General features: G+C 40.9%; 1 protein-coding gene and 1 pseudogene across 5 annotated transcripts in view; both read left to right on the top strand.

Moving 5' to 3' along the window:
* SOBP (sine oculis binding protein homolog) overlaps window positions 1-25,202 on the top strand; it is a 172,579-nt gene that overhangs the window by 48,996 nt on the left and 98,381 nt on the right.
* LOC144340310 (V-type proton ATPase subunit G 1 pseudogene) lies at window positions 4,283-4,761 on the top strand (annotated as a pseudogene). The gene has a single exon (XR_013416285.1). The product of XR_013416285.1 is annotated as a V-type proton ATPase subunit G 1 pseudogene (transcript).

Below are 25,202 nucleotides of genomic sequence, written 5' to 3'. Positions count from 1 at the left end.
CTGCATTCAGCACAGAGTTCCTCTTTGTGCCTGACTTAAAAAGGAAGGTGTTGTGAGACCTTATTAATAAAAACCAGAGGAGGGAGAAGGTTCTGAGAGTGCTTGGTGAACTGTCCTGAGAAACCAAGAGATAATGATTATTCATTTTCCTGGAATAGTAGTAATACTCTGTTGATTCAGTGCTTTGTTAAAAATGTTAAGTATCTGAATAAGTGCATGCATAAAAGGGCAGGTGACTTGCCTTGAGATATTTTAAGGTAGTAGATTGAGTCCTGAATTTTTCTCATACACCTTTGCAATGTCTGGTCACAATGCCTAGTATACTCGAGAGGCCCCATGGGGGATCCAAGCTATAGATATGCCTGTGGTTATTTTAATTTCTCCTCCATTTCAATATCTCTGGATAGCTTTTGTACACATAAGCAGAAGTGTGAACTGGCCAAGCCATGTGTAATTCTTTGTTCCTTGGGCTCTTTGCTCTTTGTTTATATTATCACAGATTAGAATGAAATAAAGAAAATCTTGCTACAAATAGGCACTTAATTTCTGTCCTAGCAGTTGAGACTGAGAATGGGAAATTCCCTATGTTACAATCCACTCTTAGGGTGGCTGTGCACACAGTGGAATCTAATGTCTACTGACAGACTGCCTTTGGAGGTTACAAACATCAGTCTATTGCATTCTCTGTAAACACAGGCTGTGGGCCAGAGCTGGACTCTACTACAAGCTCTGTGAGGCAGATCAATGGTTTAATGAATCCATAAAGATGCTTGAACTCTGCTGCAATTTACTGAGCACTCTAGTTAAATGAAACTCCTGTAGTCTTTAACAAAGATAGTGATAATCGATGGTGGGGGATGGAAGTCCATGTCCAGCAGTCACAACCTCCCAGAATTTGTGTTGTCTCATTGCTAACAGAGGGTTAGTCACATTCAGTCTCTGAGGCTCACTGTGTCTATGTTGATATTTGCTCAATGTTTGAGAGCTGAATTTGGCCCAGAGATGACATAATCTTAGTAATGTTGCTTCTGCGAGGACTATTTTTAAACTATGAAATATTATTTAAAATAAATTTCTTTAAAGTGACAAGATTAAGCTCAAGAATTATATTTGTTCTAACAGGTAGTGTCTTTGTAAGTCATCCCCATGATGAAAAGTAAATAGTGGAATAAAATCCATTCCTGATTAAGTCCTCAAAATGTCAAATTGCATAGTGTTGGAGAGCCCTGATTAATTTTTCCATGGTAAAATATTCCTCATTAGTTTGCTATGGTTGAGGGTTAACCACTCCTATTATAAATTCAGACATTAATGTATTTTCTGCTTAATTCATCTTCGAATAGAGGAAAATATAATTAGTAGATATGAATTTTTTACTTCCAAATGTGCTTTGGAAACATTATACTGATTTATGAGAGAGCTTTGGAGGCATATATTCTAATTCCTTCATAAATATGTTGAAATGTATTTAAAAGTATTTAACCACCTTTGATTGTAGAAAAACAAGTGCCTTGACTTTGAAATGATTATTTTTCCACAGAAATAGTAGAAGTTATGACATAATTCAAAGATTTTGCATCTGATTTTTGTCACAGAAACTTAAACTTTCTTAATGTTTAACTTTCTTGATTAGCTAATTAGCATTAATTAATCCCACTCCAATAACTATATTTTGGAGGTTCCATGGGTAATAGGAATTTTGAGATATTATGACTGCTAATTTTCACTGGCCTTTTGCCAAACATTCCATGATAAAGCAGTGATTTTTATATGGATCTCATAAATGATATGTTATCTTGTAATCTGTTTTGATAGAATGATTTCATACTATTTAAAATATGGTGAGCATTTTTATGACCGCACATCTAAATCTTTGATATAAGGAGAATCTTTGAAGGACGTGACACTTTCTGTGATAATCTGTAGGATTGTATGTTTCATAAGTGGAGCAATATAAATTGATATCAAAGAAAAAGGGGAGTTTGCCCAATAGGAAATAAGTACCTCCCTACAGCTTTTTGTTTGTTTTTAGCCACACTTAAAAGAAATCTTGTTATTTAATTATCCATTCATTCTTTAAAAAATAAAATAAAAAGATATATTGAGCCCGTGTACGACACTAAGCGTGTTTTAGTCTTGGTGGATAGACTTTTGAACAAGAGAAAAAGTCCCTGTCTTAAAGGGACTTACACTCTGGTGGGGGAGATAGATGATATATACAGGCTTAAAAATATCTTTGTAATATAATTTCAGGTAGGAAAAAGTGCTATGAAAAAAAAGCAGACTGAGGGAGAGGCTCGTGAGGGGCTGCTGTTTTATGTCTGAGGACCACAGGAGTTATTTTTGAGGAGGTGACGTGTGCTGGGGACAGAAGGAAGTGACGGAGCTAGCTGTGTGTGAGGAGCTGGCAGCAGAGTGTCCTGTGGAGAAGGGGGAGTAAGTGAGAAACAGAGGTCCTAAGGCAGGAACAGTCTTGGCATTTTTGAATAGCAGCAAGAAGTACAGATGTCTGGAGCGGAATGATCAAGGTGGTGAGAAGCCAAATGACGTAGGCTGGAGAGGCAGTAGTTTGGAGTTCATTCTAAGTGTGATGGCAGCTATTGGAAGCTGTTGAGCAGGATGGGAGATAGGATCTGATTTTTGTTGTTGATTGGGCCTCTGTGGAGGAAGTAACACGTTTAGGATCCCGTATGCAAGGGGGATTTGGAGAGTAAGAAAGGCAACAGCATTCGCATCAAAGTTGGGTGTGTCTGGCAATAGAAAACTAAAAATATCTTGTTCACTGAATTATTCATTAGTAGTTATGAAACATTTCCCAGTAGCAAAAGTGTGTTGAACCAATTTAGTTTTGTGTGTGTGTGTTTTGTTTTTTTGTGTGTTTTGTGTTTTTTTGGGGGGGTAAGGTGTGGGAGGAAAGGCATCAGGGAGGGATACTGTTCGGTAAGTGTTCTGACACAGCAATTTTCTTTCTATAGGGCAGGTGGGGCTTGTCCCCAATCTGGTAGAGAGGTTAGGGCCTCAGAAGGCAAACTCCATGCAGAATCTAACTCTTGCTCTGGGAGACCTACAGCATCCAAGGGCCTTCTCAAGCCCTAGCCTTAGAGGTAGCATTATGGTAAAGAGATGGTAGTCTTGAAGAGACCATCTTTGGCTAAAGGGATTATTTTGAAGTCTGTTTTATTCTGAGAGTGGGTATAGTTTGGTGATTACTTGTAGGGTGTGTCAGGATTTTTAATACAAGTAACAGAAGACCTCAACAATAAAAGACATCATTTGGAGTTATCAAGTCCTAAGCTAGTATGTACTTTGGGGCAGGTTGATTCAGCAGCACAGTGGTCTTATCACGGTCCCATTTCTTTCCATCTCTGTGTTCTTCCATATAGAGTGTTGGCCACATTCCATGGCAAGCTCCCCAGTGGTTATGGGACAGCTGCTAGCAGCAATCAGGGCTACACACTTTCTTGTTGACATGCTCTGGAATGAGTGTCTCTGTCCTGGCATTCCAAAAAAGAGTCTTGAAATTCATACTCGTTGTCTATGCTTACATTACATGCTCATACCTGAACTGGGGGCGCTATGACGAGAGAGAGCAACGGAATGTCTAGCATGAGCCAATCAGGGCTTCCCTCTGAAATTCAGGTTGAGCTCATTTTCCTCTGAAGCCCATGGGCAGCATGGGGAGGGGTAGCTACCAGAATGAAAGTCAGGAAACTGTTAGGGAGGGGACCAGAGTGATGGCTGATGGGAGATGCCAGCAAATGCCCACAAGAGAGAAAGAGAGATGATTTCCTGAGGTTATTTCATGAAGTTGAATTCTTTACACAATGGATGTGTCACACCTGTCTACTCTTGACATGTGGGAGAAATAATCCAAAGTGGATTGAAAGATAAAAATGTGGTTAGCATTCATCATAGGGTCCTTAGATGAACCACCTCTTCTACCCAGCACCAGCTGTTTTGAGAAACCTGATTATTAGAACACTGGCTCTGGTATCAGGACTGATGTGATCACTGTTTCCACTCTTTTTGGACTTTAGAACATGAGATTGCACAGAACTAAAACAAAGGGATTGTGGCTAGCTGTTATCCCCATTTATGAAGAGGAACAGTGGTGCCATTACAGCAGCAGATAGCCCAGAATATAGTTTCCTCAGTGTAAGTGGCCTAGGAGAGGCTGGCCAAGGGCTGTATTGGATGTGGGGAGCTAGATGCTTTGAAGTAGAAGTCTGATGGGATGAGGCTGCTGTTACCCATCAAGAGTTAGCTGGTCCAGCTCAGAGTCGCTGCCGCCATGGCTAGTCAGTCGCAGGGGATTCAGCAGCCGCTGCTGGCCGAGAAGCGGGCAGCCGAGAAGGTGTCCGAGGCCCGCGAAAGAAAGAACCGGAGGCTGAAGCAGGCCAAAGAAGCAGCTCAGGCTGAAATTGAACAGTACCGCCTGCAGAGGGAGAAAGAATTCAAGGCCAAGGAAGCTGCGGCACTGGGATCCCATGGCAGTTGCCGCACTGAAGTGGAGGAGGAGACCCAGGAGAAGATGACCATCCTCCACACCTGCTTCCAGCAGAGCAGGGATGAAGTCTTGGATAACCTCTTGGCTTTTGTCTGTGACATTCGGCCAGAAAGCCATGAAAACTACCGCATAAATGGATAGAAGAAGAGAGAACACCTGTTCTGTGGAGTGGCATTTTAGATGCCCTCATGAATATGAAGCTTTAGCACAGCTCTAGTTATATTCCTATGAAATGGCATTAAATTATTTCCATATATTATATAGTAGGTCCTTCCACTTTTTGGACAGTAGCAAATCTAACTTTTTTGTACAGACTTAGAAATTATCCAAAGATTTCATCTTTTTACCTCATATTTCTTAGGAATTTAATGGGTATATGTTATCTTTTTTTCCTATGCCTTTTGGCTCAAGCAACATGCATATCACTGTTGACTTTTTCTTTCTTAGATATAGTTAAAAAAAAAAAAACCACATAACCATTATTTTAAGAAAGGAAGGGATTAAATATTTTTTTTTCCCTAACACTTTCTTGAAGGTCAGGGGCTTTATCTATGAAAAAGTAGTAACTAGTTCTTTGTAACCTGTGCGAAGCAGCAGCCAGCCTTAACGTAGTCCATTCTTGCTAATGGTTAGAACAGTGAATACTAGTGGAATTATTTGGGCTACATTTAGTTTCTCTTAATCAAAATTACTAGATGATAGAATTCAAGAACTTGTTACATGTTATTACTTGGTGTATCAGTAATCATTTAAAAGTAAAGACTCTGTCATGCAAAAAAAAAAAAAAAAAAAAAAAAAAGGAAAAAAAGAGTTAGCTGGTCCACACATTGAAGCTACTTTCTTTGTGGCTGAAAACTGTGTCTGCTAAACAGAAGGAAAAGAGAAGTATTCAGAAGAATTGTGATACAGTCTGAGGCTAAATGCTTCAAGTTCAGGTGGCCAAAGGAGTAGAAGTATTGAAGATTGCAGCTTTCACCATTATTAATTATTTATTTATTCATTCAACAAATATTTGTTGAACAGTAACTATGGGAGTTGCAGTGGCCAACAAAACCTGGTCCTTGCCCTCATGAATCTTATAGTCCATTGAGGGACAGAAGTTTATTTAAATAATAACACAAATGTGAAATTGTCACTGTGGCAAGTGCCTTGATAGTATTGGGCACAGTCCCATGAGAACCTTTTTCAGGGTGAGTTGACTTGTCAGAAGATCTTGAGGCTTCCCTGAGTAAGTGGGACTAGCACTGAAATCTGAAGGATAAAGAGGTGTTAAGTAAGGAAAGAGAGAAGGAAGAGCTTTTTGGGCTGAGGGCACCGCAGTGTGCTTTCTAATTTTGGCATTGATTTGCTCTTTCTTTGCTAATTTCATGTTCTTTATGGAGGAATGGTCCTTTACCCACAAACAAGAAAACAAATTGAGCAAACAGATATTCCCTGGAATGATAACCCCATTCATCCATTTGTTTGCAAATTCCTTCCTTCCTTCCTTCCTTCCTTCCTTCCTTCCTTCCTTCCTTCCTTCCTTCCTTCCTTCCTTCCTTCCTTCCTCCCTCCCTCCCTCCCTTCCTCCCTCCCTCCCTTTCTCTCTTTCCCTCTTTCTCTCTTTCTCTCTCTCTCTCTTTCTCTCTTTCTCTCTTTCTCTCTTTCTCTCTCTCTCTCTCTCTTTCTCTCTTTCTCTCTCTCTTTCTCTCTTTCTCTCTTTCTTTCTTTCTCTTTCTTTTTCTTTCTTTTTTCTATCAATCCTTGGGGATTCATTGCTTGCCTGCTGGCCTCTGCCTGCTCTGACTTTTTGATCAGCTTCATGGACTATAGAGTTAGCACATTAATACTAAATCACTTCAGAGAGTATACAGCTTGTAACTCTTGAAGATAGAAGCATTTTATAAATACATCATAATACTGTAATAATCACAGTGATAACTATAAGAGCTTAAGTGTTTTTAACTATCAAATGTACTAGAAAAGCAACAATGACAACAGAGAAAAGATTGTGCAAAAATGCACTGATTTGAGAGAGGAGAATAGTGTAATTACTGTCTGATGAATGTGGTTGAAAGATAAATGAGATAACTCACTTTTTGCTGGAAAGAGCCACAGAAAGGGCAGATACCCTCATCCCCACTAGGTGAAGAGATGTAGTTTTGTTATATATAGAGAACTACATAATTACGTCAACATTAATGCAAGGGCAGACAGAAAGTTTGGGTAATGATGAATTCCAGGACAGAGAACTGCAGATTGACACTCAGGTCCCTACGCAAGACAATTGTGATAAAATGGAAACAGAACACCATGTTTGCTGGCATAGCAACAGAGGGTGATTTTTGTGGTGCAGTGGTATGGTGGGAAGGAAGGGATTCTCCTCCCTTTCTTTGTATTCTTTGTTTCAGCCTCGCGTCTAATTTTAGTACCTAAAATCATGATGACAACTTTATAGAAATGTAGTGACAAATAAATAGGCAGGTGAGTAATTCAGATTTTATCTTCCTGGGTCTTACCTGGGTGATGTGGACATGGATATTCCTAATGAGAGGAATCTGAATCTCTCTTCAGGATGCCAAATGGGAGAGATGACCCTTTTAAGGCTACCCACACTTTTTCCTGCCTCAGGTGACTGTGAACCCGGGACTTCGAGTTCAGCTGGAGTCAGCAGCCCCTCTCCAGTTCTAGTAGCTCCTGAAAGCCACACATAATGACAGTCATTTCCAAAAGAGGCTGATTTTAAAACTGTGCTGAAAATGGCTAACAGCAGGCTGAAGGTTAAAGTAAAAAACTTAAAAACCATAAAATCTGCCTGGAGGCTATTTAAGCAAACTGTTTTAGAGGCACAGATGGTTCATATACCTCTGAGCCAAAAACAAAAAGGAAAAAGGGGACAGTAAAGCTGGCGTGATTAAGCAGACAAGTATGAAAGTTTTATTAGTACTAAAAAGGCATCCTTTAGAAAGTAAAAGAATCTGTCTCAGGAAATTCGGAAGATATATTAAAGACCAATGGGAAATGGAGAGGGCACACAGATGACATTTCGGAAAGCAACCAAAGATAGTGAAGACACACAATGTACACATGGACACTGGATATCAGAAGCTGTGCTCTGAGGACCTTAGGAAGCAGTGTAAGAGAAAGATACCGTATATGGACAGTTGGGAGTAGCTTCCCTGTCCTGTATCTGTGATGTAGAGCAGGTTTTATAAGGATTTTGTGCAACTTAAACAGTGGTTTGAATCTCCAAGGAAAATCAGTTGAAGCAAATTTGAGAAGCTTAAGTGCCATAAATCAGAGGGTCCAAAACATATGAAGGAAATAAAGTACGATGTTGCTGATAGCATTAAAAATAGCACTTATACTTGAGAGTGGAGAAGTCACTGGGGTGCAGGGGCATCCAGCCTCTCGAGGGTCTGCTTTGTTGCATCCTGGATGCAGTCCTCCAAGTATCTTCCCATGAGTGTGCAGGTACCTGCACTCATGTGCACACAGAAAGCCTCTGGATTTGAGATGGGTGAGTATCCATTATCATAATTTTGAGAAAAGCCAGACTCTAAGGAATGACAGAATAGTACAAAGTTTGCAGGGTCACTATATAAGGAGCCTCCTTTGAAGGAAAAAAAACAAAAAACAAAAAACAGTATTTATGTCTTGAGTTAGCATTTGATACAAACCTAAATAAAAATGACCAAATATAGCCTTGCAAAAAAGTAAGGTAAGTTGTTTGGATTTTCAAAAATCCAAGTAATTCATTTAGAGTTTGGCTGACTCCCCCTGAAGAGACCCTTGAGGAACATAAACAACTGAAGACAAGAAATAAGGCCCCGCCTTGGATTAAGAACCTGGGGAAGGAGTGGATGATATTCCTCAGAGTAGAGAAGTTAATAGTGTACCATCCCAGGGGTTTATATTAGTAGTGTCCCTTGGTAATACCAATGGCTTATTTGGCAGTAGATGACAGGAAGAAGGGAGCATTCCCTACTTTCTCTTAGTTGCTTTCATTTGAAAAACCACAGAGAATTACCCTCTCCCCAAAAAGAAACCGTTACAAATATATACATATAATGAGGTAACCTGACATCAGATGCAATTCCATTCACTCAGCCATCAGCGAGCACAAGGGAACAAAACGTTTTAATCCTCACGTCCCTGATATGAGCTGACTCTCAGCATCCCCAGAGAGGAGAACTTGGTCCCATCTGTAGGGGGCTCATTGTGTTGCCTGCCTAGAGTAAAAAAATTAACGTTTAAATGTTTGACTGCATTAAAGACAATTTTTAAAAGCAGACAAAAGTATGTCAAACAATATGCTGATAATCAAGCTATGTCCCTTCTCACAGGAAACGTGTAGTTCATTCTTCTTGAACCTGATTTTTATAAAAGGCTAATGCTGAACTTTAAAAGAGTTGACACAGAGGATTAAATGTATTTTTATTGTACTGCAGGCTATACAAATATAGGATACAAAAGCCTGAAAAGGTATATTGTTGAGGACAAAAGAACTAATAATAAAACTAAAGAATTGATAAATGTAAATGTAATCAAAGTGTATTCAGTCTCAACACTCAGGGGTAACCTTTGCAGTTGGCCACAATGGGGAAAGACTGGATCAGACTCCATGGCAGATGGTTTAATACATAGTGCATATATTAATCCATGGAGGCAGCCCTGGAAATGCAAGCAGGTTGTTAATGATCACAGATAGCAGTTGTGAGCTGCTCCTGGTCTTGCAGTTAGGTGTTCAGATGTCATGCTTCGGGGTCCAAGTTGATGGGTTTCTAGGTTGGGAAAACATTTTCCCCCTTCTATTGCACTGCACAGCTGATAAGGCATGCTTCAGGGAAGGAGTGATTTAGACTATTGCAGGTGAAGGGAAGGGAGAGAAGGTAGACTTACAACCCAGTCCCATGATTTAGTTTGATGACTTCTTACTTCTAGTTAAAGTGGTACCATTGAGAGCTCATTGAGTGTGAGGGATTTGTGAATCAAATGTAAAGGGAGCAGACACTACTGCTGTAAATCCAATAGAACTTCAAATCTGACATCAAGTCAATACTGCTTACCAACAACAACAAAAGGAATCCCCAATCTTATGGCCTACTGGCATCAGAGAAAACCATGTACAAATAATATAATTTTCTTTTTCTGTGTGTGTGTATGTGTGTGTGTGTGTGTGTGTGTGTGTGTGTGTGTGTGTTTGCGAGAGAGAGTCTTGCTCTGTTGCTCAGGCTGGAGTGCAGTGGCACGATCTCGGCAAGCTCCGCCTCCTGGCTTCATGCCATTCTCCTGCCTCAGCTTCCCAAGTAGCTGGGACTATGGGCGCCCGCCACCATACTCGGCTAATTTTTTGTATTTTTAGTAGACCCAGGGTTTCACCATGTTAGCCAGGATGGTCTTGATTTCCTGAACTCGTGATCTGCCCGCTTCGGCCTTCCAAAGTGCTGGGATTACAGGCGTGAACCACCGCGCCCGGCCAACCAATAATATACTTTTCAACTTTCTTTATCATGAATTATTTAATAAGTAGAAAAGAATATTGACCTCCCAAATTTCAGCACATTCAAAGTTGACTTAAAGAGTGAATTAAGGGCTAGGTGCAAAGGCTCACATCTGTAACACCAGCACTTTGGGAGGCTGAGGTGGGAGGATCACTTGAGGCCAGGAGTTCATGACCAGCCTGGACAACATAGCAAGACTGTGTTCTACAAAATATAAAAAAAAAAAATTAGCCAGGTGTGATGGTGCACACCTGTTGTCTCAGCTACTAGGGAGGCTGAGGTAGGAGAATTGCTTGAGCCAGAAGTTTGAGGTTGCAGTGAGCTGTGACTGTGCTACTGCACTCCAGCCTAGGTGACAGAGCAAGACCTTATTTTGTAAAAAATAAAAAAATTAAAAAGTTGAATTAAAAACAGATAAACCGGCCAGGCACGGTGGCTCATGCCTGTAATCCCAGCACTTTGGGAGGCCGAGGTGGGCGGATCACGAGGTCAGGAGATCGAGATCATCCTGGCTAACATGGTTAAAGCCTGTCTCTACTAAAAATACAAAAAAAATTAGCTGGGCATGTTGGCAGGCGCCTGTAGTCCCAGCTACTCAGGAAGCTGAGGCAGGAGAATGGCGTGAACCCAGGAGGCAGAGCTTGCAGTGAGCCAAGATCACACCACTGCACTCCAGTCTTGGCAACAGAGTGAGACTCCATCTCAAAAATAAAAATGAAAATAAAACAAAACAAACAAACAAACAAACAAAAAAACAGGTAAATACAGAGAATTAATTATAAAGAGGCATACTCCCAAGCCCTATACTGGGGTGGAGCTCATAGAAATCATTATATTATTGAAGCACAAATTGATTATAGAAGCTTAAATCAAGACAACCAGAATTAAATAGAAACTCAGGAAAAAAAAAACCCTAGATGCCTTATGGTGTTTCATTTAGGGTGTCATTTTGCATTAAATGCGATGAAAGAAGAAAGTTAAAGTGCCCCAAAGTAAATGGAGTTAGAACTTTATATTTCCATTTCCCCAGAAGTACAACTCCCCTCCTCATTCAAGCCCCTTTGGCTCATTTTTTTGCATTTCTAATGTAGTAATTTAGTACTTAGTAAATATCAGTTAATTTTTAATTTTTTATGATCATATAATTCAGCTCTGGATAGGGAGATGTTTGATGTTCCATGGCCTAGATATTTGGCTAAATGTTTGATCAGTTGCAAGTAAAGGTGATGTAGAGTAGACCTCAATGTCCTTCTCCGTATGTGAACAGGGAGATGGGGTGATGTACTGGAGAAAACCTGTGTCAAAACAACCTTGATAGTTAACTCCTATCACCTGCACTCTCCAGGGATGTCCAGGAACCTGGTAAGCTATGGTCATGTTACTCTAACCCAGCAGTGCATGGGAGGAGACATGGAGAGATGGGCCTTACTCATTCCTGGGCAGCCTGGCACCCGTGGGGTCCCTCCTCTCTACACCTGAAAGGCCAGTGGGGACAGGAAGGAAGTTGGCAGCTTCCATTTTGGTCTTGAGTCCGGAAGCTGAAATAATCCTTTCTGTCACTGAGCCCCCTTGCAGGGCAGCTGCTAACAGGAACAGTTGACCCACACTCAGCTTGGACCAGGATACTGGAATAGTGTGGGCAGTGAAAGGCTGGAGAGAAGCATAAGAATGCGTATTTGGGTACAGACTGGTGTCTGTAAAACAAGCACATGAATCAGCAACGCAGTGAAGTCCTCAGAGGATGGAACTTGTCTCAGGGCTGGGTGCTGTGATTAGACATCTGAGACGTGGTTTCTGCTCAGAAGAGTGTCTGAGCGTGTGAATTTTTCTGTGCTTGTGTGGAAGTTGACCTCACACCACACATTTATTCACTTACGCATTTATTTAACAAGCAATATTGAACATCTGCAGCATGAAGGGCATTGTTCTGTGGCTGGGGATACAAAGATAGATAAAGAGAGGTCCTTGCCTCTGAGGCTCTCACAGTTGAATGGGGAGAGCAACCAGTAAACAAATGACATGACGTGAGGCGTGCTGGAACCGATGCGGGTAAGAAGAACCCGGGCACCACAGGGTGACTTACCCAGCCCAAAGGCCAGGCTCTATGCATGAGTGAGCACATGCTAATTTAGAGACCAAAATATAGATTCAGGAAGTGGAATGGATAGAAAAAAGGATGGCGAGGCTCACAAAGGATGTGAGTCAGGAATGAGAGTGCCACATGTCACACATTAAAAAACAAATGCATAACCCTTACTGTCATTCCCATGTTGTGCTTTAACATTTTAAAATATCACAGACTTTGTAGGAATGCTTGAAACAATACTACATAACTTAAAAAATGGATTTTTGACATCATTTTGCCCTTGGGATGTTTTATGAAGAAGTCTTCAGGAGATAAAGGAGGCAAAGAAGCAGAGAATCTAACAGACAGGGCTCAGGGCTCATGGATAAAGTAGTGCAGAGACTGACAGGCACGTGAAGAGTTTAATATGTGTCTGCACATTTCCTGAACTGTACAAACTTAAAGTGATGGTAGAAAACTTCTCCAACATCCTCCTCCTACGGCCGAGAAAATTGTGGCCCTGAGAAGTTAAGTGACTTGCAGGGGCCACACATCTAGTCGGGGGTGGATACCACAACAGATACATCAGCTCTGATGAAGTTTCTGAAGTCAGTAACAAGAGGAGGCTGTAATTGCAGTTGCCTGAAGAGCAACAGAAACTGGTCTCCTTCATGATTAGAATATCAGTGTTTAGTAAGTGTACATACAAACTTCGTAAAATGGCGTAGTATGCTATTTTTCAAGCTTTTATTTACTATGAACCAGTAGTAAGAAATTTGTTTTATAATTTGGTACGCACACACACAAACTCATAACCAGTTTCACGGAATCTAAGTCACTTTGATGATGGCGTTTTCTTGATGTTACCAGAAGGTATCAATGAAGATTTTCATACAATTATGTCACAGCTGCAACCTGGCTAAAAACAAGGGTAAAATGAATCGTGATTTCAGAAGCGTTAAAATGTGAAAAATATCTGGATTTTAGAATACACAAAATAGGGCATATGTATTTAAAACTGAAATAAAAGGCCGGGCGCGGTGGCTCAAGCCTGTAATCCCAGCACTTTGGGAGGCCGAGACGGGCGGATCACGAGGTCAGGAGATCGAGACCATCCTGGCTAGCACGGTGAAACCCCGTCTCTACTAAAAAATACAAAAAACTAGCCGGGCGCGGTGGCGGGCGCCTGTAGTCCCAGCTACTCGGGAGGCTGAGGCAGGAGAATGGCGTGAACCCGGGAGGCAGAGCTTGCAGTGAGCTGAGATCCCGCCACTGCACTCCAGCCTGGGCGGCAGAGCGAGACTCCGTCTCAAAAAAAAAAAAAAACTGAAATAAAAATTTTGTGAAATAATACAGTACTTATTTTCCTATGTGATGCATTCTGATATTTTCTGTTTTATTTTATTTAAAAAATTGTTGATTGGGGCTGGGTGCGGTGGCTCATGCCTGTAATCCCAGCACTTTGGGAGACTGAAGCAGGTGAATCACTTGAGGTCAGAAGTTGGAGACCAGCCATAACAACATGGTGAAACCTCGTATCTACTAAATATACAAAAATTAGCTGGGCATGGTGGCACATGCCTGTAATCCCAGCTACTCGGGAGGCTGAGGCAGGAGAATCACTTGAACCCAGGAGGTGGAGGTTTTAGTGAGCCAAGATCACACCACTGTACTCCAGCTTGGGCATCAGAGCAAGACTCTGTCTCAAAAAAAAAAAAAAAAAAAAATTGTCGATTGGGACTTACTGATGAGCTGAGAAGCTTGAAAATAATAGTAAATAGGTATATTTGTATGAAATGTCATTATCTTGGTAGGTTGGGAGCCTTCAGTTTCTCACCATTGGATGGATTCTCCTTGACCTTAACTCTGCAATTTCACCAAGTTAAACCGAGCTATGATCAGTTATTCTAAACTTTCATTGTGGGCTCTCTTAGCAGAGTTATATTTATCACTTAAAATGGCCAATGGCTGCTCCATTTATAATTTGTTTTAAGTATGCATTTGTCTTGATGGAGAACTGCAGGTGATGTGCGTATTGATCAGATAGTAAAAGGAATGCTCACATTTTATGCTGTGCTATATGAAGCTCTTGCATCGGGTGAAAGTGAAGCAGAGGAAGGCACTTCCCTGGCTTTCCCACCCTTGCTCCTCCCCACCAACTCAGAGGAAGACCAGACAGTGAGGAGGGGATAGACTCTCACCATGTGTGGCCTGGTCTTCTCCATTCCACAGTCAAATGAGATGAGGCCCAGGCCTGTTTCACATAGCTGTGTTGTTAACCATGGCATGAGACACATCCTTCACAAGGATTGGCCAACATCAGGGGAGTTGATGAGAGAACGTCTTGGCTACAAATAGAAAGAGTGGCTGACTCTATTTCAAAGTCAGCCACTGGTCGGGGTGGTGGTATGTACCTGTAGTTCTAGTTACTCAGGAGGCTGAGGCGGGAGGATCACTCGAACCCAGGAGTTAGAAGCTACAGTGAGCTATGATCACACCACTGTACTCCAGCCTAGGTGACAGCATGAGACCCTGTCTCTAGAATAAATAAATAAATAAATAGTAGACTGATGAAGACATGACAGCTAAGGCTTCCCCATTTAAATAGTTTGGTACTTAAAGCCAAATTAGAGATGGGGTGGGTGTGGAGTGGAGAATAAACCTGAGAACTTATTCATGTAACCAAACACCACCTGTCTGCCAAAAACCTATTGAAATAAATAAATAAATAAGAAAAAGAAAACTGTCTGAGCTGGGAGTTCTTAACTGTTTGAATCATGGCCTTCTTTGATAATCTGAAGAAAGCTTCAGATTGGAGTCTCTCTCCATGGAATACACATGCACAGAGAATTTCACACATAATTTCTTGGGGTCCGTGGACTTCCTGAAATCCACTCATGGGCTTATTATTTTTTATTTTTATTTATTTTATTTTATTTTTTTTGAGACGGAGTCTCACTGTGTCACTCAGGCCTGAGTGCATTGGCACGATCTCGGCTCACTGCAACCTCTGACTCCTGGGCTCAAGTGATTCTCCTGCCTCAGCGTCCCAAGTAACTGGGACTACAGGTGCCCGCCACTACACCCGGCTAATTTTTTTTTTTTTTGAGATGGAGTCTTCCTCTGTCACCCAGGCTGGAGTGCAGTGGTCTCTGCTTACTGGAACCTCCGCCTCCTGGGTTCAAGCAATTCTCTGCCTCAGCCTCCTGAGTAGCTGGGATTACAGGTACCCACCACCACGCCTGGCTAATTTTTTTGTATTTTTAGTAGAGACGAGGTTTCACCATCTTGGTCAGGTTGGTCTTGAACTCTTGACCTCGTGATCCACCCACCTCGGCCTCCCAAAGTGCTGGGATTACAGGTGTGAGCCACTGTGCCTGGGCAGTTTTTTTGTATTTTTAGTAGAGACGAGGTTTTGCTGTGTTGGTCAGACTGGTCTTGAACTCCTGGTCTCAGGTCATCTGCCTGCCTCAGGCATGGGCTTTTTGAATTCAGGTTTAGGTTCCTATCTAATGTAACATGCATTGGACATGGGAGAATTCAGCTCCCATCTTCTCTTCTGCAAACAAGGTTTCTTCCCTTAAGCCAGAGATGGAAGATGGAAGGTTTTCTGACACGTGCAGCCTAGAATGGAGGTTGGGACAGGTGGAGGTGAGCTGTAAATCCACCAACCTGAGGGACAGCGTGGCCAGACTGGGTTTTGACTTGTACTGCCTGGTGTGCCTCCCAGCAGATTTTTTGAGTAACCCTCCAGTAATAAACTTTACAGTATTAAGGAAAAGGGCATTTGGCCTGAGAGCTAGAGATGATGCTCCTTCCAGGATGTAGGCCTTGAGAAATAAGTGACAGAGTTTTTCTGCAGTTTGTCCAATACTTAGAGCAGTCCCAGACCTCTCAAAATGGATGGCTTTAAAGTCACAAAACTGGTGATGTTAAGGAGAGATTCTTCCATTTGCATTACAGAGGCTTGATGGATGTAGGGGAGCTCTAGTCGTGGTAAGCTGTTGGATTAAACAATCTTGCTGCCTGGATGTCCTGTCAGATGCAGCGTAATACTTAACAGAACTCCTTACTCCTTGCCACCTCTGAGAGGAATTTAAACTGTCAGCCCATTAAGTGTTCATTTCTAATGTGAAATTTCTAGATGAAGGCAATTTAGCTTAATTTACCAAGACACCTCTTCATGTCTGGGAGGACTGCTGGGGGAAGTAGAGCTGGAATCCATTGGAGCCACCTCTCTGCAGACGTCTAGAACACAAGTGGCACAGAGTGGCTTTGGTGGGTCATTATGGCATTTGTCAAGGAAAAGCAACATTGCCCTCTAACTGACTCTCACTTCTGTTCTGGAAAAAAGGCATCATCATTCATGCCACCATCCCAATAGACATGGGAAAAAATTTCTCTTCAGATTTTGAGAGCGTCCAAGCATTGACTGTTCTTTCTACAGAGGCCTGGGATGGGGCATGGGAGGTGGTAGAGAAACTATTATTCTGTGAGCCTGGCTGGGTCTGCAGATGGAAGGCTCTGTTCAAGTACAGCAGCATCCTTGTGCTGCAGTTAGTGGTTTTACATTTTTTAAAATCCCCTTCTGAGGGAAATCTGTGATTACATTTTTTTCTCTGCACAGGTGCTAGAATGCATTGCGCAAATACAAACATCCCACTTCATGAGAAAATTTGGAAGTCATTTTCCTTCCATCTGTCTGAAGTAGACTGTGCTCTAAAACTGGCCATCCACCCACCCGTTCTCCCACGCACCTTCTCGGTGACAGGAGGAGATGGCATTGTAAGAGAATGAAAAAAAAAAAAAAAAAAAAAGATAAACCCTGCAAGGCATTTAAAAGGATGGCTTATTAGTATCAGTTGGACAGCTATGAATAACACATGATAGCTTCTGGGGCGGCATATTATTCATAGAAGAGTCGCCTTAATTCTCCTTCTCTCCTCTTTCCCATTCCACTGTCCCTTTATTACAGATACTCTTCTCCATCAAATTCTCACATCCTTGCCAAACCTGAGTATTTTTTGATCACAGATAATTTTCATATGTCCACAGTGAGTTCTCGCCCACGTAGGTAGGTAAGCAGTGTTCCTTCAGAAAAGGGAGGCAGTGCCTGTTTCCAGAGGATGGTGCAGCTGTAAGCGCCTTGCACTCCAACAATCAGAGGCCCAGCAGGGCACCTTCCAAGCGCAGCTGCACGGCTCTCCAAGGCACTGCGCCCTACGTGCAGATTCCAAGCTACATTTAACACAATTGCCCATCAGCACTTAGGAAGCAGTTACCACAGAAACCCAGCAGAGACCAATTAGTCACATGATTAAATTAATTAAAATAACCCAGGGCATCTGCCATCTTGCCTGTTTCTGCCACGGATAGCGCATGACCCAGACAGAACCGCAATTGGTTAGCAATACTGTTGTGTCTCCTAATCCTAGAATTGTCTTCTTACCATGAAAGCGGGTTCTCCTGATTGACTTTTGTCTCCTGAAGAACTCTCTTGGGTTGTTTTGGAAGATACTCCTCCCCTATAAACTAGGCAGGATCAAATTTACAAAACATCAGACTTAATAAACAATGGGATTTGATATGTTAGGGGTAAGAGGATTTGGAAACATTTTCCAGTTGCACAGTTGAAGACTTTTAGAGATTTTTAAAAATGAGGACATTAACAATGCATGCCAGAGGGTGCTCTGTAATATGCATTTACACTTGACCTGAGAATTCTGTGGCAAGTTGCAGAAACCAGATCATGGCTCTCCTTGTTAATGTAATAGGGATGTTATAAAGGGCACAGGCAGCCTGTGTTAGAAGATGGTTCCAGTCAAGGGTGGTGTCTAATGATCCCATTCAGTGGTTTGTCATGTGTAAAAAGCAGAAATGCACACTCTGAAGCAAACCCAGTAAATCAGTGCTTTGTCCTTGATATGCTGAATGACCTAATAACGGCCTCTCTGAAATCTCCATGTAGTCAAAGGTTTTCTATTATACCAGTGCTATACTTCCATGCACACACACAAATCAGCTTACCTGAAATCTCATAATGCTCACAGCAGCATGATTTCCATCACCTCAGACACTTTCTAGAGACCCATCTGATCCATCACACCTGAAACCAAATCACTGAATACAATTTGGAGGTATCCAACGAGGTAATAGTGTGGTTTCCCAATGTCTTTCTTTGTGAATTGGCTTGACAAAATGGCATGAATTAATTATATAGTTTGACTGCATTAATGTTTGCCTAACAAAGCAAGTGGCACAACCTGGTCTATAAACCTTGACTCTGAGACAGGGGGATCATGGTTATACATGAATAAGAGGTAGCACGGAAACCATCAGCCTGGGCAGGTCTTTCAGCCGCTGTAGACATTGGGCCAGTCTGCACCTTACTTTTGCCTGGGTGAAACAGATTCTAGTCAAACCTCAGAACAGGTGTGTCCATCTGGCAGTTCCCAACATCAGGTGACTGATAAAAGAGAACCATGTGGTGATTGGATCCAAACTAAAACTGTGATCTAACATATATAATGAGCCTCAAAGGAAATTAATTGATAGTATATCATCAATAGCAGTAATAATAATAAGAATATACATTTATATCACATTTTATAATTGATAAGGCATTCACATACCTCCAGACTTCAACTTAATCTCTCCTTTCTAATCTTTACCAATTCTTATATTTGGGAGACTATATTGTGTGTGTACTTGGTATACTTATTTTGTTGGTGTTGCAAGTGACCATTTTGTGAATAAAATAAACGTAATATGACTGCCAAAAGAACTAAAACTGAGGTGTAGGAAATGTATTTCACATTTAGAGATTTTTTTCCTTGGAAATCAAGATAAAATGAAAACATAAAACTTCCTTTGTATAAGTAATTAGTGAATACCTCTGATAGAAGTGATTTGAAAAGCAAAGATGTATTTTAAATATATCATAAGGCTAAATATGAGTGCTTCTGTAGGCTTGCTTTGTACAAGCAGAAATTTGTTTTTGCTATCTCTATATGAAATTGTTCTGAAACTATTAAAAATTATGGAAGATATAGCCATTTGGAAACTTAATGGCTACTCTTTCAAGAATGGCAAAATGAATCAAAAATCAAAGTATACCGGATGGCCTTTAGCTGTGTATCAGACTTGGTCAATATAAACCAAATGTTTGGAAAGTTACTATAGAGTGTTTCAGCAGATGGAAAGAGTGCCAAGTAGTGGATTTGAAACAGAGATTTCACTTTTTTTGGTCCCATTTTGTGTAGACGATACCTGATTATTCATGAATTGAGCTCTCACACCAACACAGGGGATTTCCTGTCACCATCATTATTCTGAAATCTGGCTGCTAAGAAAAACTTTGAGGCTGAGTGACTGAGGTTGGTTATGGAGCAGGTTACTGGTTGATTATGTATGTTCTTCTGTGATTTTTTAGGTTTATCCTTTGTCTGTATCATTCAACTTTTCCCATTCTACCAAGGAGGATGAGCAGAAGATGATTCTGCATAATTTATGGATAATTTCTCCTGTCTTTCTGCCTCCATTCTCCCATGTTATATTGACATTCATTGTATCTAGAGTGCAAAATTTTAAACATTTTAGACTTAGAATGTTGATTCATGAGATTAATCCTGACATGCTTCTGAGACTGACATCATGAACAAAATTAGGCTGTATTGATTTTTAGCCTTTTCATTTGATCTTCCTTGCAAATCTTGGTTCTCAGGACTTAGTGATATACTTAGATTGTCCGAGAAATCAACTTCAAATGAGAGAACATAAAATACTTTGGAAATGAGTTTGTGTTTCTACTATTTTCATAAAGATCTAGTTCTTTTTTTTTTTTCCTCCAAGACAGAGTCTTGTTCTGTCACCCAGGCTAGAGTGCAGTGGCATGATCATGGCTCACTGCAACTTCCGTCTCCTGGGTTCAAGCAATTCTTCTGCCTCAGCCTCCTGAGTAGCTGGAATTATAAGTACCTGCCACCACACCCGGCTAATTTTTTTATTTTTAGTAGAGACAGGGTTTCACCATGTTGGCCAGGCTGGTCTTGAACTCCTGACCTCGTGATCCACCCGCCTCGGCCTCCCAAAATGCTGGGATTACAAGTGTGAACCACCATGCCCAGCCTAAAGATCTAGTTCTTGAATAGCAAAGAGGCAGGGCGATTTATGTAACTGCTCTGTCATAAATCCTTTCTAGAATGAGGCAGGGAAGGTATAGGTAAATTAATAAAATATAAATATATTTTATATAATGAAATATAAAATAATTAAAACTGCAGAATACCATGGGTAGCATTTTAGTTCTTGTATGTTAATTCATAAGACACTAGAGAGATCAGAAAAAATTTAAAAGTTATTCTAGTGATATTAAAAAGTGAGCACTTTTTATTTTATGTAACAGCTAGCTATTTAGATTAGCAGTTCCCATCCTCTCTAAATGCTTATAACTCCTTTCATTTTTCATAGCATATACTACTACTAGATATTGTATATCTTTTATAGATATTAATTTGTCGGTTGCCTGTGTTTTTCCTTATAATAAAAACCCCGTGAAGACAGGGATTTTGTCTGTCTTGTTTACCACTACATCTCCAGTGTTTGAAACTTCATCTGCCATATGAAAATGTCTTGATAAGTATTCGCTGAATGAATGGATAAACTATTTCTGAACCAAATGATGAACTGAATAAACTAGGACTGGCTTTTTGAAATGAAGAACATTGAAAGGAATGTTAATTTGTTTACCAAATAAGATTAAATTTTTTTTTTTTTTTAAAGCTGGCTTATAAACTAGTAGATTTCCTCATCTGTACTGTCAAGTGTTGGGTGCATTTTCTTTTCTTTTTTTGTTTTGTTTACTTCCCACACTACACCGATGTCAAGGGTGCATTTTTTGAACCTGGGAACCCATATAGAAGATGTGGAGGCTGTACAAGTAAAGTCTACACTAGTTGACCGGCATATTTTTCTCCCTTCAATATACACATCCTTTAGTACAAAGTATGTAAATGGATCAGAGATGAAAAAATTAAGATGAAATTTATTTAAACTAAGAAAACAATAGAAACAGGCATGAAATAAGAAAAAGAGGAGATACTGAGAACTACCATGTTCATCTAGTCCTGTCAAGAGTAAATGGATCCACAGTCAGAGGATCCTTAATCTCCTGATCATCCATCCACATGTCTTTATCAGGGAATCATGGGTTATACAAAACCTTTGCAGATTAACTAATCAGTCTTCCTAAATTTGTCATGGTAGGAGTAATTATCTTATTCTCAGTCACAGTTGTAATTGTCACGTGAAACCTCTTATTTTGTGTTGTGTGAGAGAATATGGATTTGTATGAAATTTGGGTGACATATAGATCTGATAAGTTTCTTTAATACACATGTGGTTTGTACCGTGCGGCAAACATAGACTCTTATAATCTAAATTAGGAATCTCAGTCATCAGTCCCTCAGTGACTTGCAATAGACATGTCAGTTTCTCCTCTTAAAAGAAACTGTGTTCAGTGCACTGCATAGAACTGAGTTATGACTTTATTCAGGGGGCCGCAGTGGGGGAGAGGGTGGCCTGATTTCCTGGTGTCTATCAGAGGGACCCAGAAAAAGATAGAAAATGACTAATTCAAAATGACCCTTTCACAGTTAAAATAATGCTACGTGCCCTAGAATAACCATTCTTTTCTCTCCTCTAGTTTGTCTGGTGGTTTCTACTTAGCAGCTTCCTGCCTTCACCTTACCAATCTGTTTTTAAAAAACAGGATTTCAGGAGCCTTACCTATCCTTCCCCAGCCCAAGAGGTGTTCAGATATGCTTCATGCAGCTCTCTCCTGGGTCTCCTGTGTAGACCCTGGTAGTAAAGATAGGAGTAGCCCTGGAAAGATTTGAGAATTTCCATAGGGGTCTATTAAAGGACAGTGTGAAGCCAGGGTGAGAAGTCAGCCAAGTGTGACTCTTGAAGTCCGCCTGCTCCCTCTCCAGGGTCTCACCTCTGTCCACCCAATGAGGGATTCCTTCTTCTCTGGATTCTCTCCTTCAAGTACCTGACTCTCCAGGCCCACCCTCCTTTTCCCCAAAACCTGAGCACTGGAGCCTTCCTGACCCCTAACAGGTAGCATCCTCTTCATACACCTATGGATACTCACGGTTTCTCCCGTTTTTAAAGTTTTCACTATATTAGATACTGGGCTAAGCATTTTATGTCGTTTAAGCCTCATAATGCCCTGATGACAAAGATGTTAGTGTCCGCATTTTACAGGGGAGGCAACTGAGACTCAGAGAACTTAATCTACTCACTCAGACAGTGCAGGAGTGACCGGGCTGGGAATGGACTCAAGTCTCTTTCCCCACCAGACTGTGGAGGTGGGTATACATGGCCATGTTCACGGCCTCTGTTCTGTTCTGCTTCTCATCTTGTCTCCTATTGACGCAACTGAAATTGCTGGAAAAGCCCAACCACCTTTTCAGGCTTTTTTTTCTTGAGAGACTCAGAGATGTGTGCTTCCAGCTGGGAAGCAGCAGTGAGACCATTGTCAATAATATACTCGCTTTCAGTTTCATAAACACTTCTGATGCATGCCCTTTCTTCTGCAAAGGTCTGTCTCTGGGGGTATCTGACCCATCAGGGAGAGATGCCAATGAAATCCGCATGGAATCAGAACATACTCAAATCAGGACTGTGCCAAACCTATCAGCGTAATGATTCTGGGTGTCGTCAAAGTCTCGGGAGTATCTGAGGTGGTAGATGGATGTTAAGGTGAATGCTTCTTAATGTCTTGAGACATTTCAGCTAAACTTGTACTGGAAAACATTACAGAAGGGGAAGCAAGGCATATATAGTTCATGGGGTTTCTTTAAATTAAAAAAAAATCCAGCTAAATATTTCATCATTCTCTGGAGAGAAATTAGACTTAGGAGAGAGGGGAGTTTTACAGCTAGATGTGTGAACAATTTCTCCAACCATAGCCCTTTAATGGGAATTATTTTCCATAGCCTTTCATTTCCTTAGATATTCTGTGCTTGCATAGATGGTTCCAAAAACCCCTGCCCCGACTGAGGAAGGCTTTCTCCATGAAGTTGAGGCGACAAGTCGGTCTGGGCTTGACTGGGCTGGGCTGGGCTGGGCTGGGCCATTTGTCTGGGAGGAGGTGCTTTCTCTTTTGTAGTTCTGTGCTTGTGCACAGCTGCCTGGTGGGAGCTCTGAATATAATAAAGGAGCTTGGCTGGTCAGATTCCTTGTCAGGTGAAGAAGCCTTTTGTTTCTGTTTAGTTTTCTGAAACAAGACAAATTATGATATTTTCTGTTAATTTCTTTCCTTAATGAGTTTCATTAAAATCAAAGCTTCCGGAAGACTGAGCCTTGACAGCTGTCTAAGGGCTGTTTCATTTACTGGGGGCTGCTTAGATGGAATAATTATTACAGCTTGATAGTTTAAAAGGAAGTAAGAATAACAGAAAGAAATAGATCCCTTGAATGGTGTGTCACACATTTTTATTTCTTTCTGTGTGTGAGGTTCTGTGGTGTTCAAAAGAGATCACAAAATCATGTATTCTTTGAACTAAAATATTACTACATCATCACACACTTCTTAGTGGCTCCCTGGTTCTTTTTTTTTTTTTTTTTTTTTTTTTGGAGACAGGGTCTCACTGTGTCGTCCAGGCTGGAGTGCAGTGGTGCAATCTTGGCTCACTGCAGCCTTCACTTCCTGGGTTCAAGTGATTCTCGTACCTCAGCATCCTGAGTAGCTGGAGTTACAGGTGCATGCCACCATGCCCAGCTCATTTTTGTATTTTTAGTAGAGATGGGGTTTTGCCATGTTGGCCAGGCTAGTCTCAAACTCCTAATCTCAAGTGATCTGCTGCCTGGGCCTCCCAAAGTGCTGGGATTACAGGTGTGAGCCTCTGTTCCTGGCCTCCCTGGTTCTTAAATAGTGAATTTTACTTAATGATGGTATGTTACAAGGAAGCCTTTTAGAGGTTAAAAAAAGATTGTCTTTAGACCCTGGAAAGCCATCTGGTGCATGGTGCCATGAGGTCTTGATGAGACTGTGGGCGGCAGCATATTTCATATTATGTTGACCAAGTAGTATAGTTAGCACAATCACTTGTCTTCCTCAGATAATTTTTATATGCCAGTTGGCATAATAAAAGAGACTTTAAATTCATGACCAGAATTCCATGTTTTGTAATAAGATCAGAAGTGTTTTTGTTTTGGGGCAAACAGTTATTTCCTTGTCACCTTCTGCAAAGTAGAGGTGACAAAGTATGACTGAGACATGTTGAGATGCTGAGATCCCTTGAGGAAGGGACTGAACATTGTGAGATGGGTAACCTGAGGGACAAATGTAAAGAATTCTCAAAAAGGAAACTAAAATAACATCAAAATGATGGAAAAATTGATAAAGTGAAATATACTGCTGTACATGAAACGGGATGATGTCTCAGAATTTTCAGGAAGAAAAAAATAAGGGATGGATGAAGTAAGTAAAGTAAAAATCTCAATAATCGTTGAAGCTGTGTATTGAGAAATTGGAAATTCACCATTACCTCTATTTTTGCATATATTTTACAAATTCATAATGCAAGTTTTGAGAGTAATAAAATGGTAATAGAAACATGGCAGGAGGATTGCTTGAGCCCAGGAGTTTGAGACCAGCCTGGGCAAGAAACTGAGACCCTGTCTCTACAAAAAAATTTTAAAATTAGCTGTGCATGGTGTCGAATACCTGTAGTCCCAGCTACTTAGGATACTTAGGTGGGAAGATTGCTTGAGTCCAGGAGGTCACGGTTGCAGTGTGCCATTATCACACCAGTGCACTCCAGCCTGGGCAACAGAGTGAGACCCTATCGCAAAAAAAGAAGAAAAATAAGAATAATAGATTGTAGGAGTTTGATGGGTCAAAATAATTTCACAAGAAAAACTTAATGTTATTTGAGAAAAACATTTGTACCATTGGGAAATTTATATCATTTGATAAATTTTTATGATTAGGGAATTTACATACTTGAGAAAAAATAATGAGATGCAACTCTGTAATTATTCTGAGAATTCTGATTTTCTCAGCAGATAAATTTATCAATTTAAGAGAAATCTTAAAACTTTGTATTTTAGGGAAGGATTTCTAGGAGCAGATCTAAAA

Source organism: Macaca mulatta, chromosome 4, assembly GCF_049350105.2.
Source record: "Macaca mulatta isolate MMU2019108-1 chromosome 4, T2T-MMU8v2.0, whole genome shotgun sequence".
Taxonomy (NCBI): Eukaryota; Metazoa; Chordata; class Mammalia; order Primates; family Cercopithecidae; genus Macaca; species Macaca mulatta.
The sequence above is the reverse complement of the archived record's forward strand: the minus strand, read 5'-3'. Positions and strand labels throughout refer to the sequence as shown.